This window comes from Epinephelus fuscoguttatus, linkage group LG1, assembly GCF_011397635.1.
Source record: "Epinephelus fuscoguttatus linkage group LG1, E.fuscoguttatus.final_Chr_v1".
NCBI classification, from domain to species: domain Eukaryota; kingdom Metazoa; phylum Chordata; class Actinopteri; order Perciformes; family Serranidae; genus Epinephelus; species Epinephelus fuscoguttatus.
Genome location: NC_064752.1, coordinates 41,110,141 through 41,129,696, shown reverse-complemented (window position 1 = coordinate 41,129,696; position 19,556 = coordinate 41,110,141). Strand labels below are relative to the sequence as shown.

Here is a 19,556-nt window from a genome sequence, read left to right as displayed (position 1 = left end):
CTAACTGCTGATCCCTTCATTGCCAAGATACAACACAAAAGGCCGGCCCTGGAGTCACTGAAGACACCAGGGACTTCTGTCCAAGTGTCAAAACATGACAAGTAGGGATGAAATCACATTGCAGGACATGGCACACAATACAGGATGACTGCAGTCAAACTGAATGTTCTATTGGTAGTCTGCTTTCTGCTCATTCTCTGGAGTAGTGTGTCTATTTCCAGTCTACAGTCCAGTCTGCTGATATGATATGATATGAATATGAATTAGGGTTATATAAACATTGATTCTTGAAAAGTGGGACTTCGTGATGAAATTCTTCTCTGCATTTTACCCAGCATCACTAACATTATTCTTGATGTTTCAAGACTCAAAGAAAGCAAAATATGAACACTGGAATCTAAGAAGTGCTTCTACAGTAAGTGAGAAATGGTCTCCAAAACATGAAATATTAAAACCTGAATGTAATAAATATTAATTATGTATCTGGTTTTCAGACAGAGATGTACAGCATTAGGTGCAAAGCAACACAGAGAAGTGAATTATGATGGTCTTCTCCTGCTTCACCCATCTATGTACATTTGTTCTTGTGTTCATGGGGCTGTAGCTGCGATGAGGGCGTATCGATCCCAGTGAAATGTCAGATGTGTCATTGAGACAGCACTGTTTGAGTTATCTAATTTGCTTTGTTTGTTTATCTATTCGAAAATTCTAATGGCAGCATGGAGCCCATCTTGGCTGAGACTGTGCGGAGGCGGATGGAGGAGCAACTGCACAAAGTCTGCAGATTACTGACTAGATCCTCATTTTGAAAGAACAAACATTTACCCAGTTACAGCTTCAAAAAACACCCAATAAACACATCTGTCACATTCGGCAGGTATCCTCACAACATTAAAAAAAAGAGAGAGTCCTCAGAACATTGAAGTGGCTGGCCATGCTGTAAAACCTGTCGACATAAAAATCATTACCCTCATGTCACTGGATGCAACAATTCTTAAAGGAATAGTTCCACATTTTTGGAAATATGATTTTTATTTATCTTTTTTAATTCAATGACAAGATCAGTACCACTCTTGTGTCTGTGTAGGTGTGGTAAATAAAGCCAGCAGCCAGTTAGCAGAGCTCAAGCACAAAGACTGGAAACAGAGGATTTGTCAGAAGGAAACAAAATCCATCTAGCAGCTCCTCTAATGCATTCTGATTCACAGAGATGGGGAACTTAAGTCACAAATATAAGGATGTGAGCCTTGCTTGACTAAAACTGATAAAAGACTCAACATGGTTTTGACTTGGTACTCATGACTTGAAACTTGACTTGAGACAGATGACTTCAAAGGACTTGACTTTTGTTATTAAGGGCCTAGCACAGGCCAATGTATGAGGCAGCTATTATGGAGGGGGGCTAGTCCAAAACAAGTAGAATTTTGGAATCAAAGATTATGTTGTTGATGATAGTAAGAAGAAAACTCTGCGACACGACAACCACAACAGCTTCATCAATCACTACAAAACCCACAAAAAAAGGTCTTTAGGTAGCTAGTTAGCTTATTGTCTGGTCGAATGTTAGCTAGAAAGCAAACATTTGACCAGTATTTCAATGACTTGACTTGTGACTTGCTGGCCCTGAGCGATGACTTGGACTTGTCTTGCTTAACTTGAAGCTGGGCCCGGATTTGACTTGCTTGAATCTAGCTAGAAAGCTAACATTAGCAAACAAGCTAACAATTGACTAGGACACAAGAATTTCATATGACTTCACTACTGACTTGCTAGCCCTGAGCAATGACTTGGACTTGTTTTGCTTAACTTATAGGTGGGCCTTGACATGATTTGCTTCAATCTCCAAAAAAAAAAAAAAAAAAAAAAAATGGCCAGCTGAGCTATCTCGACCTTTTTCCAAGTTTCAATCCAAACTTAAGACACATTCTAAACACATTTCCAGTAAAGCTGTCAAGTGAAAATGCTCATTAATGCACATCCACATCCACTACAATGTGAATATTAGTTAGACACATCGAATAAGTATATTTCTCAAAATGTCAAATTTTTTTCTTTAACCTCTTTAACCAGTGTTCCAGTGACACCTATGCTGCCTCTCACTTTTCAATCCAGGGTTTGGGCGATTTAGACGTCTCTGAGTTCTGGCTGGCTGCTCGGGAAAAGACAGTGTAGCTACAGGTCAGACAGGTCTAAAATAATCAGTGAAACTCGCAGACTGCCACAGGCTAAAATAAGGGTGGTGTCAAAAACACTACAGTATAAGCAAAATAAAATTCTTGGCTAGAACGGTAAGCAGTGATGACTCAAGTGTTGGAGACAGAGTCAAGTTCGCTCTCAGGCTAAACAGAAAGTGACCAGAAGCGCTGACTTATCCATCCTTAAACACAGTCCAGCACCATAAACAAACAACAGGCCGGACTGCTTTTGGTAAGCGTGACAGAGGCACTCAATAGGAAGCTGTTAAATTAAACACTTGAATTAGGTTTGTCTCTGTTCAATCCATCTGCAACAAGTTTCACTCAGTGTAAACCCTACCTTATGAGACAGTTATTTTGTTTTTTTCGTTTTTTGGATAAAATCCACACATGATTTATTCTCTTTGTGTACAATTAAAGTAAGTGTGCAAATATGCTGTAAAAAGAACAACTGCCTGCTTCCAGTGAAAAGCAGAAATATATATAATCCCAGCAATGATGTGACAGCGCACCATTTCACTCCCACATTTTCCAATCTGTTACGCAACATGTGCAAATGCAAACCACTTTACAAGGGAAACATTTACGGTGAGAGCTTCCCACTCGCTGTTGAGAAAAATAAATAAGAGTGAAAACAATAACTTGAAGAATTCTGAGGCTTTTATTGTTCGTGGATTTCATATTCCTCCACAGAAATTGCTTCCAACAATGGTCTTTGCTCATCTTATTGTATGTTGTCAGGCAAGTAAAAGGTCTGAATAAAACACCTGCAAATCTCTGCAAAAACATATCAAATTTAAGAAAGAAATGTTGATGTTGTTTTGCAGTTCATCTACACTTCACTTAGTGCAAAGGCTTTTGAAAACATTTCAAATATGAGCAAATGAATTATACTGTAAGTATCCAGTACTGTGATCTTATTTTGTTTCTCTCTTTAGTAATGACAGACAGCTGAAAACAGATAAAATACAGGCTACATATCTGTATCATTACTAAATAACAGAATTCGTGGCTTTTAGAATTCTAGGCGTCTTTATTGGAGCTTTTTTCCATTTCTAAAATAATAGAGGTTCTTAAAATAGCCCTGAAATGTGCTTGAGGACAGCAATACATAACATCAAACTGACACTGTGGGTGTAAAAGCCATCTGCTGATTATTTCCCTGTGTTAAAGCGGAGTGTTATTACAGGGTTTAAAAACACTGCTTTCTTACAGTCTTCCTTCCTCCCTCCAAATATCTCATTCTCCCTGATAACATTTTGAAAGCTGCGATCCACCATTGTTGCACAGAGCCCAAGATATCCATATTTTCTATATCCACCTGTGGCACACATACTGTAGTAGAGTACCCCTATTCAATGAAATTCCCACATGTAACAAAACTTTGTATTCTTTTGGCAACCATGTGGACCACTGGTTGGTGCTAAGAGAATACTGTTCACCATCTGGAGCTTTAAAGACACAGTGAAGTACAAAATGTATTCCCCAGGTTCTTATCATAAGACTCTGCCAGTATCTTCGTATCACAAATATAGTTTTTTAAAAAGCATGTTTTTAATTTACCCATTTTATCCCTCTTTTCCCTCTGTATCAAGTGCTTGAATATTTTTTATGACCTATCTTGCACTCAGAGATGAACCTACATCCATGTATCCATTTTTTTTTACTATTATTCTAAGTAGCCTAGACTGGTACTAAACCTGACAGACTGCCATCGAATGTTTTATAAATTTAAATCATTTAAAGTTTTTGCACTCACATTTGAAGGTAATTTCTATCTCCTATGTAATTAATGTAAAACAGTTGCGAAAAAGTTGATGCTAACTAGCTAATCGAGTTAGCAGTAAGGGAGAGTGGGGTCAGTTGGGACAGGGGGACAGTTCTTAGCCTCACCTTCTTCACTTTCAACCTCAAAGTGGAGCCCGTCTGACAACACCTCACATTTTATTGACAGTTTTGAAATCTATAGTGTCTAAATAAATGTTTGGCTATTTTGGTTTTTTGTTCACTATTCTGGTTGTAGTTATGCCACATACAAAAAACTAAATATATTGTTGGAAAGCTGATTTTCTGGCTTATCAGTTTGTGCTAGTGTTAGCTGTCTGAATTTTTGTTGGTAGCTTGCACAGGAGTCCAAAGTGAGTCTGCTCTCCCTTGGATAATGGGGACAGCATTGTTTACAGTTCCTGCTTTGTTACAAATCAGCAAAAAGTAGACAAAAACAAGACAAAGGCTTTTTCTAATTGAATAAGACCCACTGTGAAGTCACTGAGTGAATGTTTACTCAAGTGGCAGCCAGTCAGAAACAGTTTTTTTTTTTTTTTTTTGCCCGTTCAAAATCCCTCATTCTGCAAAGGGGAATTATTACATTCCAGACAGTTTCTGCCGACAGCAGATTATATTATCAACAACCCTCAATTTATAGGTGATCAGCTATTTCTTCTATTTAAATGATGCTCTTCCAGCCTACCTGAAGGTGTCCCAACCGACCCAGGCAAGTGGAATTTTGGGTAAATGCACTCCTTGTTGTGTTGGAGGTTTGATAAATTGTTAGCAGACACCTGTATCTGTTCAGGGATCAAATTATTTCAATTATTGTATAGTGTCTGGTAGTGATGGAAGTTTATTTCCTATCAATACAAAACACAAAAGTGTTTTTTGACTTTACAAATCTGGAGTACATTCTCATACACAATAAAAGGGCTAAAGATATCCAGTGAAAATCAGCATTTTCCAAATCAGTAGAGAATTAAACATATAGACTTCAAGTTTTACTGATGTACACGTGGAAGGAAGCTTGCAAATCTAGCTAGCTGATATGCTGTCTTATGGGATTAATCAGTATTTTATCTTAACCTGAGTTATTCATACACCGTGATGACATCACAATAAGGTCACCTGTGTTGTCTTTTTTTTAGCACTAACACTCAATCCTTAAACTTATCCAAGCTTGTGTCTTTTTGGCTTCCACTTACAGAAAACAATTTGCTTTGCCCAGTCCTGGAGCTATGGGAGCTGTACCCCCTTTCATTCACACCTGAACTGACCACTGACAGTTCAACAGAGAAACAGGAGCAGATCAGAGGAGGCTGAAACAGGCATTTCACCCTCACTCAGCACACAGAGAAAGAGAGAGGCAGTGGGCATACATCCAGTCCCCAGCTTCACTCTAGTGTTTGTATAGAGCCATTCATCTCCTTATTAGGATCAGTGCTGGGCCTGAAAGGAAGCTACAGGAGCTCTCTGTGTTATTGGTGTCAGTGTCAGGGGTTTTGAAAAGATGCTGAACAAGGATCTCAATGCTATTTGTTAGAGTATAGACAGGGACAGGCACAGCGAGACTAAGGCTAGAAAAGCGTGTCAATACCGCTCCAGAACATTTTAAAGTTGTCTTGTAAACTTTTCTGGGCAGAATCAGTCATTTGCCAAGCACTACTACTGTGTGGACAACAGAGTGTGGTTTGCTAAATGGCAGCTGAAAGCCAACACCAAGCATCTGAATCTGTGGACTGGAGTGTTTGGCAGTGCAGGGTGCTGTTGGCGTAGAAGTGTCTGGTGAGATTGCAGCATGAAAACTGCTACCAGAGGGACATCCATCATGGCATGAATTATAAAGGAGCCTCTCATTATCGCTGCCAACATAAAAACAAAAGAGAAGAAAAATCGATGCATGACAGGGAATCCATGAATGATCAGTACGTGCAGAGTAAACATTTTATGTTGATCGGCCCAAAAAAATGCTCTAAAAAACCGTGGAACAATTAGAGAAAAGCCTTCGGTTGAAAAAAACTGCCGACTATCACAGAAGGAGCTGCTTATGCCAAAACAATGAGTGGTTTCCGTTACTGAGGAGTGGCCTTACAACTTGTGAGTGCAGGTGTGGAAGAAGTGAGAGGGTTGTGCAGAGTGTGATAACAACATGAGTGATCAAAAACTAAGCACCCAGCAGTTTCAGGAAGGAGTCAGCCCTTTCTCCAAGAAATAACGCTTATATACAACTTATGTGCAACAGCAAATACATTTGAGGGAAAGGTAATGCTGAGGGACTTATATTTTCTATGAACAGGCTGTTCTCATGCACTGTGCATATATATACCTTTAAAGTAATGCACCAGAATTTGTGTATGACCAACACAATGATGAAGGTTTTGATCATGTAAAAAATGTGCTAACGAGAGTAAAGAAAAAAATGTTGGGGTGGCAGATGGGTCAAATAAACACACAACGTTCCCCTAGGAGACCGGTGTTCATGTCATCAAATCGGCACCTTACATTAAGCACATAACATGACAATGCCCAATGATGTTTCTTTTCCTGAATGAAACCTACCTAACTTAACTTTAAGTGAGTAACTTTAGGTTAAGTACATAACGTGATGAAGCACAACCATGATTCTTTTCCTGACCCAACCGGTCATAAGATATCAAATGCTGTCAACAGTTGTCAGGGTTTCCGTAGAATCACAAGTCAGTCTTTAGACGCTTTGCTTAACTAAAGACTGATGACTTTCTCCCTGATTTTGTGTTTACATGGGCAGATACAGTTTCAGAGTTTAAAAAAACTCCCTACGTTGCAGAACCAATAGTAAATCTGCAGGGCGGTCCTTCAGTGGCTCCTTGAACTCTTGTGCTCGTAAACACAGTCCAACTGCGTTATAAGTTTTAAACAAAGTCGCTGTAAGTCCTTCATTTCCACAATCTTGTGGACTGAGCACACGTTTGATAAAACGGAGGTAAATCTCTAGGCATCCATTTTCAAGCTCGGACGAGAAAAGGGGGAGCGCACATTTCCGGGAGGGCATGTCCTTTTAAAAAATGCAAGAGGCGCTGCTTTGTTGCCGGCCGTTTTCTCCGGTGTGTTAAACACACTTTAGAAAGGAGTGTCCCCAGACTACCAGAAGGAGATCTCTGATTGTCTGGTGGCGAGACTAGGGTTTCCGTCACTGTATTGCAAGCCGGGCAATCTGCCCAGCTTTAATCGACCACCCAGCCTAATCATCTGGAAATTTTTTAAATGTATTTAAAGATGTTTTTTTAATTGCAGTAGCCTAGAGAGTAAAGAAAAATACCCTGCTAACATTATACTCAACAGCAATAAAAATAACACAAACTGCACAGACACACACACACACATACACACACAGCACAGAACCGCCTGCCTCTGATCTCATGACAGCCGCAGCTAATGGGGAATTCAACTCAAGTCAGTGAGGTAAGCTTGCTAGTATTGCTTTTAACGTTAGCACTTAGCTGAGGTTAGGCTCTGTTAATGTCATAGTTAGCCAGTCAGCAGCCGTCACACATTTCCCATGAGTGAGCTGATAATAAGTTAATGTTACGTTAACTATGAGGAGTCAAAACTCTACAACAGCTCTAACCACGTTACTGACATTAACCACTGACCAACCTACTGACTCCTTTTCATCCTCTTTGGGACATAAGGCTGTAATGAGATCTCTCCATTACATTTTGTCCTTGGTAACATGCTGCTCCTCTCCCCATGACAACAGACACATCAGCTATTTCAATCACTCATTAATAGGCATATATACCAAAACTGCATCATATTTTACATGCATGAGACCAAATGTGGCCTTCTTACACAAAGCAAATTTGAATTTAACTAAGCTGCACTGATAATATCAAAACAAAATCTGTCACTTCACCCCTTAAAAAAGACACTATCCGCTAGGTTGCACCACACTGGGTCACCGGCCCAGTCAAAAGATACTTGCCACCTTGCCTGACAACTTTTCTGAGGGATACCCTGGTTGTATGTGCATTGATAAAGATATCCTATCAACCAATGCATGAGGACATGTTTAATGAGGAAATGTTGCTAATTAACATACCTGGCCAGTTGCACAAAAAAAAGCCTATCAGCAAAATGTTCACCGATAACATATTTGTAATGCAATGTACATGTTTTCTGCCAAAATAGACCATCTTCAACACACTATCCACTTGTAGAGACTATATTATTTTTTTAATTAACATTTAACTGAAATCACACTCTTTCCCTAACCTTCCCCACAGTGCTTTTGTTAAGCCAGGAGTCTGAATGTGAACCCCAGATACTAGTGTCACAATCCTGCACTTTGTATGGCTGCCATCCACCCCGATTTTCTCCCTGCGACACCAGCGCAGAACATAAACATAAAGTTTCATTAACTCAAAGAAACATTGTCTCTGAATATAATCCCGACATGGATTACATTGTCATCACAACATTATGAATGCAGTTTTGTAATACACAAACATAACTTCTAGGGTTGCAGGAGTACACCGCCCCCAAAACAAAAACAACATTACATTTCCCCTTTAAACCACCGCTGCTTGCTGAGCATGACTTTGGGATTTGTTGTAAATTACATTTTGGCTTTAGTGTTGACACACTCCCAGGAATGCCGGCTAATGTTACTGCAGCAAAAATCAGTTTATGACTTCACAAAGAAGCTCGCTGCAGATGAGAGCGCCTGCTCTGATTATAAATCAACTACCTTATTAATGAGGTGAGGGGATGCTTATTGGCACACTGAGGAACAGGGCAGTAAAGAGGAACAACAGAGCAACAGCTCATACAAGAATGAAGGATATATTGCATGAGCAGTGCTCACAATTACCGTCACTCAATGTGAATTGAATAAAGGTGCTAATTCTTCTGAGGTAAAGGTATCAGACCAGAGCATGTACAGTGGTGGAAAAAAAGTTTTCGGACACCCCATGCATTTGTGAAATATTGCATTAAGTATCACTCTTAGGTCTTCAAGTGCAATTTCTTTTAGTACAGTTACAGCCAAAATACTAAATAAATCCTAAAAAAGCCATTAAAAACTTAAAATTGATTGGTTCCAGAAAAATACATAAGAAATTTTGAGTATTGGGTCATTTTGGTACCAGTGATGAAGGTCATTCTTTTTATTAAAAGACACAATTTTGTTGCCAAGGAAGGGTACAGCTGCCGCCAGATAGCCAGGAAGTGCAGATGCAGTCCTTCAGCAGTTGGATACACTCTGCAGAAATACAGATGAACCAACAGCTTGGAAGACAAACCAAGATCTGGGTGTCCAAGGGTTTCTCCAGCAAGAAATGACCGCATCCTGATCCGCACGTGCAGGCAAAACCGCCGAATGACATCACAGGAGCTTCAGCAGCAGTGGTCATACCAAACTGGTGTTACACTCGCACTGTACGTGGCCGACTTTTAGATCATGGCTTAAGGTCCTACAAGGCTATCAAGAAGCCCCTGATCAATGAGAGACAGAGGTTAGCCCGGCGTCGTTGGGCCCAGGCACACAAGAACTGGACAGCCAGGAATTGGAAGAAGATTTTGTGGTCAGATGAGTCCAGTTTCCAGCTTTATCTTCCTCCTACTAATGTGAGGGTACGCAGAAGGAAGCATTATCTCCAGCATGTACAGTACCTACTGTCAAGCATGGTGGAGGCAGTATCATGGTTTGGGGATGCATGAGTGCTGCTGGTGTTGGTCATCTCACTGTCTGTGATGTCACATTGAACTCTACCAAGTATTGTACCATTCTCGCCACCCACATGCTCCCTTCTGCGCGTGCACTGTTCCGTCGAGGTAAAAACTGGATGTTTCAACAAGATAATGCCCCTTTCCACACATCCAAGGCCAGTAGAACTTGGCTGCAGGAGCACAGTAATCCACCACAGTGAAAATCTGTGGTGGATTATCAAAAGGTCTGTTTCAAAGCATAAACCAAAGAATTTAGAAGAATTAAAAGCAGTAATTCAAGAAGAATGGGACAAGATTACCCCTCAACAGTGTGAAAGGCTCGTGGGGAACATGCCAGTCAGGATTAGAGCTCTACTACGTGCCAGTGGCAGGACTACTAAATATTAATTTGATGATGTGATGATTTATTTATTTTTTGTTCAGTTTTGAACACATTCTCTGTTATTTGTTGACTTTGATACCGACAATGTTGAGAACTGACATATTGAAACTGTCAAGAATTTAGTTTTGTTAGTTTTTCTTGTAAACAATAAACAAAAAAATATAATTTGTATTTGTTTGTATCTGTCTAATGCAGCCACACCTTTTGAAACACAAAAAAGATTTTTCCACAAATATTTCATGATAATATTTGAGATTGTGTAAAATTTTAAGGGTGTCCGAAAACTTTTTTCCACCACTGTATATGATTTTTAACCATTTACAACAAAATATGTGTACTTCACATTACTCATGATGCTTTAAATTGTTTTGCAAAGGTTTTATCATTTGATGTTGAATGCATTTGTCAGTATAGTATTGTGGAGTGTTGCTTTTCTTTAAAAGTTCATCACAGTGAAAGAGCTAAATCCCAATTTACCCAAATTACAACTGAACTACCAAGCAATGTTGTTTTGCCAGATAATAATATACAAAATCAAGTTAAAAAAATATTTAAAAAAGGCAGTCACATATGTAATGTCAAAACTTCCACACTGCACATGAAGTCACCACAGAATTTTCAAAAGACTTTTCTAATCAGTCTGTTTTTCCATCTGTACATCATGCAACCAAATGATGTCTAACTAGTTTACATCCATCCGTCCTCCATCCATTCCTAGTTTGACATATCAAATATCCCACAGAACTGCCTGTAAGACACAGTGTGACATATCCAATAGTCTAAAACATTCTGGTGTGCTTTGATTATAGGCTACAGCAGTTTTTAAACTGTGAGGCACTCCCTGAGGACACAGAGTTGAAGGGGAGGCCAGGGGAGAGACGTAAAGCACAGATACTGCGTGAGCTGAAAAGGACAGGTGTGTGCTGTTGCTCTAAAAACAACAGGAAGTGAGTTATTGTAGTACGTCCTGCTGATTTGGCTGCTCACCAACATGGGCAACAGTTGGGACGGCAGCAGCAACTGTGACACACAGATCGTGGAGACAGTTAATGCACTTTAAAACTCTCATTGCCTGATTGCTACAGTTTGCAGCAAAACATTGACATTCAGTCAATTCTAAACACGAAGACATGATAGCACATATTTTCAGATTTAGTGTGACATCACCCATGGATATCATATCATCCCTCATCTCCAAGGCGAATAAAGGTCCAGAAATCTGCTTACTGATACTGCTTCAGTATCAAAGTAAGTAGTAGTTTACGCAACATTCCGCAGAGTCAAAAACCAACACTGAAGGGGTACCTGGGGTGCCACAGTTTGACATAGGGTCACTGACCAAGCGTTAGTATTTGGAGTTGAGAGTGAGAATGTGATATGACATGTTAAAAAGGAATTTGGTAGAAGAAGGATTGTGTACACAGCTTGTATATTTGCAACATAGTCTAGATTGCATGTGTGTGTGTGTGTGTGTGTGTGTGTGTGTGTGTGTGCAGTAGATACTACACTCAGCTGCACACATAGCAAGCAACAAGCAAGTTGCTGCAAGAAACCAAGATGCATGAAGCACACAGAAAATACACAGGACATGCGTCACATGTGTGCACAGATTATTACTGAGAGATGTAAACAAACCAAATGTGGAGATATGACTGCGGCTGTGCCTGGATCTGCCTCCCAACCTGTTTGACCAGTTTAGAAGCCACACGACAGGCCCACAGGGACTGGGAGTAGTCTGTGTATCTACTCCTCCACAGACCACTGCAATGAACAATGCTAACACGACCCTCGACAAACACATTTTTCATCACTGAGAAATCGTGGGTGTTGTCCAGCACACAGACAGACAGCCACTGTCCGAATGCAGACTACACCCACCTGCTTCGCTGGGCATTTGATGAACAATCATCTTTTAGTGTAATTACCAGTGAAATATCAAGCAGAGGTCAGAGTGTGCCCACCTTCCTCAGTGCAGCTGCATATCTCGTTAACCACACAGCAGCAGCAACAATTTTTAATCACAGTACAGTTACCATGGGACCATCGTCCTCAAAAGCCAAACCTTGCTTGAGCAACTTCACTTTACTATAACTCTATCATGCTGTTAAAAATACATTTCTGCAAATCAACTCTGGATCTTCCTCAGCAGCAGCAGCAGTCGCCATGGCATTGTTTTGATTTTTTTTTAACTCTAATCTTCCTAATCCTTTTTTAGGTCTTGTTTTATGCATTTATAAATAGCTTGCATTAAGATCGACCTCAGTACGAACTATTTTTCCTCAATTCACCAGCTTTCCACAATGTGCGGGACTCAAACGTAATCACACCACTCTCTAATCATGGGGGAAATGGACAGACCAACAATAGAATTAGGCTTCCTCCGCAACTGTTGAATGCAGAGGCTCTAATTAAAGATTGCCAAGTGTGAAGTGGCCAAAAGAAAACAATGGCTGCTGGCTTGGTTTGTTGGAAGAGGCCATAATAGCTGGAGAAAACTATTTCCACAGCAGACCACAATGAAGGCAGCGCAAGCAGCAATAGAAGAAGTGGCAACTGTTCTCTTTCCACACCCGAACCAACTTTGCCTGAAATATAAATTCTGCTTTACTGTGGGGAGGCAAGAATGAGCGGCATTATGGGTATCATTGCACCAGATCAAAGCCAGACAACAACATGATGAGTCTCATCCTTGAGAGGCAGGGGATTTGTTCAAAGAACACGGTTGAGAGGGAGCGAGGGAGACGAGCATAGGTATGTAAAGGAAGAAGGGGGAAAAAAATGGAGAACCTGCTGACTCACTGTAATCATCAGGCTGAGGCAAGCCGAGCTGCCGCTGCTGCTGCTGCTACTCAGGGTAAAGCTCCCTACCTCCCCTTCAGAAGGACAAAGTGATGCTTCCCATCAACTGTGAAGAGCTATATGACTGAAGGTGAGAAATAGAATGGTGAAATAAACCTGCCTCATGTATAGCTTCTCTTTCTCTCTTCTCACATCCGAGTGCAGACAGAATGATGCAATCTGAGGAAGGCAATAAATCGCCAAAAGCTGTGTGAGTAAAAAACCAAAGCTAAAAATAAAGCCCAGATCGGAGAGACAGCAACAGGATTGTAAGTGGCTTGAGAGGAGACCCTCGATAGGCAAAGGAAGAGGGGATTCGACCACTGCAAAAAACTGTGGACATTGTTGCTGGAAGCCCCAAACATACTATTAAAGACCACACGGTGAAACGATATAATGTTCAAGTCCCATCAAGACTCTGTCAGGACTGCAGCAGATGCAGCATCCTAATGAGACTCATTCAATTCCCTTAAAACAAAAGCACACAGCCACTGTGATTACACTGGCTGCGGTAATGTTGTGTTATCCTCTTTTGATTATTCCAAACAAAGCTGATAAAAAAGCATGTAAAACAGAGATTTGGGTCTAAGATTAGGCATATTGGGTAAATAAACACAAACCTGCAGTGCACTGTACCAGTGTAGTACTGCAATTACAGCTTTGTGAGCCAACAATCAATGACACTGTACTGCTCATCAGCTATCAGGTATCAAGTATTAGTTACATGTTGTGTAAACAATGCTGGACCTGCGTAAAGAAAGTCTTAAAGGGGACCCATCATGCTCATTTTCAGGTTCCTGTTTGTATTTTAGGTTTCTATTAGAAAAAGTTTACATGCTTTAATGTTCACAAACACTTTATTTTCCTCATACTGTCTGTGCTGAAACACCCTCTGTCAGAAAGAGGCTCTGTTTAGCACCTGTCTCTTTAAACCTACTGAAAAAACCCTAGTCAGCTCTGATTGGTCAGCCAGTCTTGGTCATGGTCTTCTGTTTTTCGGTATAAGCCGGGAAATAACTGTCAGGGAAAACAGCTGCCATTTCTACCTTGGAAAATGACCAATAAATGTTTCTAAACAAAATTGGACATGTTCCAGCAGGAATATGATCTGAAACCAGGGAGAAACAAACAACATCAGCAATCAAGATTACATGTTTCCCAGACATTAGCATGTAGCTACATGTGCCTTAGCAGTGCACTTGCAGCCAGGGAATGACTGTAACTGAGAACAGTGGCCCTTTCTACTAAATCACCAATAAAAGCTTCTAAACACAACCAGACATGTTCCAGAAGGAACATAGTCCGAAATCGGGGTGAAATTTATAACATCAGCAACCATGATTACACATTTCCCTAAAGTTAGCATGTAGCTACATGTACGTTAGCAGTGTTCTTGCGGCCAGGGAATGACTAACTGGGAATAGCATCACTTTAACCATGAAAAATCACCAATTATAGCTTTTAAACACAATCTGACCTGTTCCTGCAGGAATACGATCGGAAATCAGGGAGAAATCAACAACATCGGCAAACAAGATCACACATTTTCCTGACATTAGCCTGTAGCTACATGTAGCAATGTACTTGCTGCCTGGGAGGAACAGCAACACTTTCTACCATCAAAAATCACTGATAAAAGCTTCAAAACACAACCAGGCGTGTTCAGACAGAACGTGATCTGAAATCAAATGGAAATTTACAATACCGGCAACCAAGTTTACAAGTTTTCCTAACATTAGCTTAATTTAGCAGTGTAGGCTAAGTGACACTTGCAGTAGCATTCCTGGAGCAGGTAACTATGGGTACGTTCGTAAATCTAATCTGACACTTTACACCAAAATAAGAGCACTATTGTTTTCAGAAACAGACCATTCTATTACCAGTTAAATTAATCATATATTCACTCAGCGTTCTGCTCCATCTTCTCAGACGGAGTGCCCAGAGCACACTCTGCTTCTCCAAGAGCGTGGGGTTCTGAATAACCAAACGCTACACTCTAACAGCACTCCAAATTTATGAATGATCCAGCATATGTTTACAATGTTTTCCTCTTAAGTCTAAGTATACAGGTGCTTTTGAAAAATGTGCTTTGGGATCCTCTTGTAAGTTATTTACAATTATTATTTATTATTATTATTATTATTTACAATAACTTACAATGACTTAGAATAGTAACATACTCTAATATTTCTCCTATCTAAACATCATAATCTATAACTGTTTGGGCCACTTTAGTTAGGACCTTATGGTGAGGTCCACCCCTGATTATTCTCTAATTTTGTCATTTAGGGTAAATGATAGAATCAGGTTTACTCTAAGGGTTGGTTTCGTAGTTGGGTCTAGTCCTTGACCTAAGTGTCCTTTTTAAGTCTTTAGGAGCCAAAGTCATCTCTAAATTTTCATTAAAATAATCCCTGATTTGAGATAATATTGGTTAAAAATGTGTGTTAAATAAACAGGTGGGACTGGAATTAGATAGTTGTTATGAGGCCAGGCCAATTAATCCATCCAAACTGTGTGTGCTTTGTTGCAATTGTTAGAATCTGAAAATGGCCTTGTGAGTATTGAGAAAGGCAACCCTCAGGTTTAACATTGTTTAACCAGGTTCAATTATCCAAATTATACTGTGATGTGTTGTAAGGAGGTTTCATATGAATTGTTTGCCCTTGTTTAATCTCAAAGATTGCGCAGTAGCTTACAACCCTCTACCAATTTCGGCTACATAATGTTTTAACAAATATAATTTCAAATATGAAGTAGCTACTGTTCTAATAACCATTTCCTGTCCTGATCCACCCAGTCGTACTGGGTTATTCTTGGTTTCCATATCACCCTCAATCAACAGATCTCAACTCATGCAGGTAGTGTAGAAATGCAGGAAATTTGTTTTAAATTTTAAAACTTTTTCAAGGGGAGGACCCCCAGAGCCACCGCCAATAATGTGTCTTTCCAACTTTGCTCCCCCATTTTAAAGCAGAATCAGGTGCCCATGTTCACAACTGTAGGAAACCTGACGTGTTCGATACAGGGATTACATCTACACACGTTTACCTCAGTATTTGAAACCTTGGCCACATATAACATCAATCATTGCAACACTACAGCTTGCTGTAAGACACAAAATACTGAAAAGCATAATAGGTCCCCTTTAAATATTAACTAATTACACTTGAGACTTCAAGTATTTGACGGAAAACCTGCATTATTAACTGGGGGCATGGAGTTTTCAAGATTATGGGATTCAGGCAGGAAAGGTTTGAAATATGATTGAGTTGCTTTTACAGCTTGACTCATAGTAGCAACTAAAAGCCTTTGTTGCACCAATTTTGGCCAGTCTTTTTTTATTAACTCTTTCTATCACAAGTCCACCAACTATATGGTTTTGTAACAGTAAATCTAAATTCATGACTGAATGTTGTCTTCCAACATAGGCGCATGCACCAGCTTTTGTCGTCCATATCATGTCTTGTACATGACAGAAACACAATGACTGGTTACTGCCATATAAATAGCATGAAAGTGGGGGCTGATATAGTGACAATCCCAAGGGTGATAACTTAGGAGTTGACATCGGATTTAGGTTGAGGTCAGTTGTGAGAAGGTTAGGAATTAGAGAATACAAGATGTCAATAAGAGGCCTCTCAAGTATAGAGATACAAATGCATGTGTTTGTGTATGCATGTGTGATTGGTCACTGGTGTTCAGCAGGCAGGAAGAGACGTGACCACGCTCGCCAGGCTACAAAAACATGGCGAGTCAAAGAACATTTCACTGGGCAGCAATGACAAGCGCAGGGCACACACACTGCCACCGCAGGCCTTGGCATCATCCTTGGTAACATCAGGGTGACCCCACACAATTATGCAGCATTCCATACATGTGCCAAGAGCTTTACAAAAGAAACTATGACTCGGGTAAGATGGCCACCTGAAAAATATTCTCCCTCTGTGACACTTGAAGAGACACTAATGGAGAAGTCAATAAGAAATGGTTGAGTTAACTTGCAAGTGCTAGGAATGATTGCTTCCAATGAGACACAGAGAAGAGGAGGGCTGCCTCAGCCTCACTGGATGCCTCATACATGCTCATTTGAATTGCAAATGGTGGCAGGCAGCATGCTGGGCTGTGAAATCCCAGCAGCACCCTCGGGTATCTGAACTCACGCACCAACACTGACATGTACACACTAGTAGCAAGACTTTGTGCACATATACACTATGATAAAACTAAAAAGACATACAGAATCTTTGAGTTGGATTTACTTAGAAGTGTATCAACTCTGTGTGATCACAAATTTATGTCATAGCACTGATGAGCAAACAGTGGAGAAACTGATGCTGGGATGAGGTAATGGCTCCCTGGCAGCTGGGGGGGGGGGGCATCGGGTAATACTCAGAGGGAGACTGGTTGGCGAGGTGACTCGGCAAGGCTGACACAGCAGGCACAGGAGTGTGTCCGATGTTAACGACATGGATGCTGTGTGACGGCAGGTCTGCCAGCTGAGGCTGACAGTGTACGGCCTGGACGAAGAGCATGACAGAGTATGGTGAGCCCACCTGTATGGTGACAGGGAGCAGGCCACAACACTGCAGAGAAGCTGTGCCACACTTGGTCTGACTCATATAAGTGCAAGCACATGACAAACCAAACCAGTAAGAAATATAAGAGTCAATCAATAGAACTTTGCAGGGAATTTTGCAGTGCTAGTTGATTGCAATAGACTCAAAGATCATCAAACTATGAGTGACTCCACATATACAAGACACAGACAAAGTTGTAGTTGGGGAAGCTAGCTAGAGATGCACAACTATGGAGAACAGTCCAAGTAAATCATCCTGAAGGTGAAGCCAACCCGTACATAGGCGTAGATTTTGGCAAGGGGGAGGATGTACATGACACTTCCCCGTCAATATTTAGAGCATGTGCATCTGTCCCATCCAATAAGAACATGAGAGTAACAGAGAACTTTTATTTTAACAGAATTACGGACATTTACACCATAAATGGATCCAGAAAAGGCACAAATTGGTGCATAACAATTCCCCAGAATGCGGGAAATTAATTGTTTGATGCTCAAAATTTTCTAGTGGACGACCCTCAAACCCCCGTTTCATATGTGCCTTCCCCACAATGTTGAAACAAAACTTCTGCCCTTGGCTGAAACATTCCTCTTCAGTACTGTATGTAATTCCACAAAAGCCAAGGGGGTCAAAGGTGAGCCCATTTCTATACGTGGACCTGCCCAAACATGCAGGCAAACACAGGTAGAGTGGTGCTTCACCTCTGCAGCGAAACATCTTCACAGCAATCAGCTGCAGGTGTATTTTATACCATTTACACACCACCATATTATTACACTATCTACAACAAGGGCCAAAGCATGAGATACAAATTCTTTAAGTTTGTCTGAAAAGCAAACAGTTGATATGGCCAACCCTGAGGTGTTGGTGAGAGGGTGTGACAATGGCAACACTGAGCCCTGAGTATGTTATGTGCATCTGTCAGTGTGGCTGTTGCATAATTAGTGATGGGTGTGTTGGAGAACACACTGACTAAGGCAAAAGCAGATCCAGTTTGCCCTGACAGGCTGAGACACACACTGAAGGAAGCAAACAACAGCTGATCTCTGCAGCCCAGCACAACTTTAGAAGACGTCAAACATGAAAATGAAGGCCGTGCTGTGCAGGCTATAAAGTGAGTGTCCAGGCAGCAGAGAGGGGGATACTAGAGGAGTCTAACTACCTGGCTGTAGCTCTGCTGTCAACACTGACTGGGCCAGTGGGCACAAAACGACGCAACAACTTGTTCTGCTTCTGCTCTATTCTCACAATATTATTCATCCCCCGGTAGAGGACGGCAGGCAAGCGTCCAAAGTCCATGCGCGTTATAAAATGATGGTCGATAAAATAAATTTCACTCCTGCTAAAGGCACAAAGAGAAAATCACAAAGCGCCGCAATCATTGATGAATTACGCGTAAAAAAGAAAGATCTCGGAGACATTACCGACATTCAACAAATCATGTACATCCTGGTGTTATAACGACATGAGCAAACTAGCAGGGGGAAAAACATGAATGTTTCAACATACCCTCCTGTCAGACAGACATCCAGGGGAGGACCATGGATGGTGCGCACCGGGGGAGGTCAATCCTGCTCCTGCCGCCGTTTCGTGTTTATTCCCCGGCTACAGGGAAAGGGAGTGTGTCGGTGTTTTGCCGGTGAAAAGCCTAATGAGAGAGGGAGGAGGAGGAGAGAGAAAGAGGGAGGGACACTGTCAGATGCGGTGAGGGAGGAAGACACACACGCGCACACACACGTACACAGTCCGTGTGTTCAAGGGGAATGTGCGAAGCCAAACAACGCTTGTGTCATTCCTGCAAAAATACCCCTGTCTGTCAACAAGTACTGAAATCTCCATAAACATGCGGAAATATTCCAGCGCGGTGACATAACCTCACATTGTTTCCACAGCAGCTGCATTCACCTACGTGTCAGTGATTTTGTCAGGAACATGAATGAGGCAACGATATGAGAGATATACACAGTGAAAAAATATGTTTGGATTGTTCGTGAGCCACAGAAGTACGTTTCATTTTTAGGCACATCCCCTTCTCTTGCTTTTAATGAAATATTTAAAGCCCAGCTCGTACATCAGAGGAGT

The 19,556-nt window shown here is 41.0% G+C and overlaps 1 protein-coding gene across 2 annotated transcripts in view; it reads right to left on the bottom strand.

The window, feature by feature from the left end:
- LOC125886649 (band 4.1-like protein 1) overlaps nt 1-19,229 on the bottom strand; it is a 111,691-nt gene extending 92,462 nt beyond the window's left edge. Inside the window, exon 1 of one of the 2 annotated variants that reach the window (XM_049573004.1) lies at nt 18,984-19,229. The gene's annotated coding sequence lies outside the window, so the exon portion shown is untranslated. The remainder of the gene's footprint in view (nt 1-18,983) is intronic. The other variant, XM_049573005.1, reaches the window with a different exon arrangement.
- Nucleotides 19,230-19,556: the final 327 nt, after the last annotated feature.